Source organism: Cupressus sempervirens, chromosome 4 (assembly GCF_028749045.1).
Source record: "Cupressus sempervirens isolate cs-2001-9-10 chromosome 4, ASM2874904v1, whole genome shotgun sequence".
Taxonomy (NCBI): domain Eukaryota; kingdom Viridiplantae; phylum Streptophyta; class Pinopsida; order Cupressales; family Cupressaceae; genus Cupressus; species Cupressus sempervirens.
In genome coordinates, this window is record NC_143121.1 from 149,886,134 (window position 1) to 149,888,472 (window position 2,339).

The following is a 2,339-nucleotide window of genomic DNA, read 5'->3' on the forward strand; positions in this document are numbered from 1 at the left end:
TAATCTTGATGCATACCAAAGTAAGAGTCAAATTAATATTGCATTTAGCCCCTAAGATTGTACTCTTAATATTTGTTTGACGAGGTCCTATTTAACCTCTTGTAGTTTTTGTGCTCCCTCTAGTATTTATTTGACTTAGTAGCACTATGTACTAGATCTACTCAAGAAAGAAATAGAATTGAATAAAATTTTGAATTGTGATTAGGACTTGGATATGGAAAGTAGAGTTTACCCGTAGTGTTATCAGTGATTTGGCTCTTTCAAAAGAGATGAAGGGGAAGGCGAGGTTTTATAATGGCCTCCAATGGAATTAATTTGGGCATTGTCAGCCCAAGCCCCTCCGTCACGTCAATTTGAGTGCCCTCTGTAGAAAACCATTCGAAGCTCTGAAGGAGCCGCCCTAATGTATGACTCACCACCATCAACGCCAAAGGCATACCCGGACATATTCTCCTCCCCGGACCAAAGGGAATCAATTCAAAGTCGTGTCCCTTCACGTCAATCTCTTTTCCTCCGTTCAGAAAACGTTAACAGGAATGAACTCCGTCGGGCGGTCCCACAAGGCCGGGTCCCGTTGAATTGCCCACGCATTGACTAACAGTTGCGTTCCCGCGGGAATAATATATCCTCGAACTGTGCAGGCCTCGGTAGATTCATGGGGAAGAAGGAGAGGTGCCGGCGGATGAAGTTTCAGAGTTTCTTTCATAATTGCCTGCAAATATTTCAGCTTGGGCAGATCTGATTCGTCCATTAATCTGTCTCGTCCGACATGTATGTCGATCTCTTGCTGGACTTTTCTGAAAATGCTCTGGTGGTTCATCAGAGCTGACAGCGCCCACTCGATCGTCACAGAGGATGTTTCAGTACCTGCACTGATCATGGTCTGCAATGCCGAAAGACAAATATTTTAAGACGATTTTAAAAACATTCGAAATAATTTAACCGAAAGGGTTGCGAGAACATACAAGGGCCGTGGCTTGCACCACATCGTCGTTATTGTCAGACTCGATTTCACGTTTGTCTGCTGCAGAGATGAGAACATCAATCAAATCTCGCGCATGGACCCCTTTCGTCTCTCGGTGTTCTTGAAGTAATTTCTTCATTAAAAACTCTCTTTTCTTCTGTAGGTTCTTCATGGCAGACACTATTCCATGCAGATCTACCCACTTGAGAAAAGGCAGGTAGTATCCGGCATCAAATGATCCTGCTAGCAAGAAAGCTTCTTCCATGATCTCCTTGAACTGCCGCGCTTCTTTGGATTCCTCCGAACCGAGATCTGGCGAGAATCTCATGCTTGCGACCATTCTCATAATGATATTAAAACTGAGATCCGAGAGCCTCGACTTGATGTTAACTGGATTGATCTCTCGCTGCGAACACTCCAACAGCGACCGGATTAGAGTTGAAAGTTCCTCTGTGCGTACGTGCTTGAAAGACTCGATTCTGTGTGCAGTAAAAAGCTAGAGGCTGCATGTTTCTCTGATGTTTCGCCAGTATGAGCCGTAAGGAGCAAAGCTTAATATTTTGAAGTCATACCCCATATGCTCTCCTGCAGAGATATGTGGGCGTCAAGCAAAGGCTTTGACATTTGTCGTAAAGCATTCTTTTGCAAGATCTGAAGAGCTGATGACCAAAACTTGGCTGAAGCCAAGTTGGAGACGTATTATAGGGCCGAAGGTCTCTGAAAGAGAGTATAGAAATCTGTGAAGGGGCTGTTTGTTTCTACTTAGCAGAGGAAGATGCCCAATTATTGGTCATGACGGAGGCTGCGTTGGATTTGCCTTTACTCTGTTATTGTTTCTACTACAGAGAGATTTTGCAATTAGCCAAATTGAAGCCAATGCTAGGGCAAGAACGATAATGGACGCTGCTTGCAACGCCATAACTTACCGCCTATCTCCTGCGAAGGCAAGATTTACACTTTGTTAAAGAGATCGCTAGAACAGGAAAAATGCACTACGTCTTTCTCTGCATCTTTACAATATATGTTAATGTTTTTCCTCCACGTTGAAATTGATTAGTTATATGATTTGGATTGCAACATCCCACTCCATTATTAGGCGAATTAGTCTGATAGACTACATCACAGGAGTTGGAATATTTGTCCCTGTTTGTCGTACAATAGTTCAGCAGCGACGTCATGTGGTTGAGAGTTCTTAGAGTCGTGTTCTGATTTACTGAGTGCTTTTTGGTTTTTGGGGGTTCATGATGTCATCTATGACCTCTAGAAAATAAATTAGCCACATGTTCCTCGGAGTGTTTTAAGATTTATCTTGATATTTTTTATAGTTTTGGGGTTCATGATGTCATCCATGACTTCATGGAATAGAAATTAGTCA

At 42.8% G+C, this 2,339-nt stretch overlaps 1 pseudogene; it reads right to left on the reverse strand.

The window, feature by feature from the left end:
- Positions 1–210: 210 nt before the first annotated feature.
- LOC149560403 (xanthotoxin 5-hydroxylase CYP82C2-like) lies at positions 211–1,883 on the reverse strand (annotated as a pseudogene).
- Between the last annotated feature and the right edge of the window lie 456 nt (positions 1,884–2,339).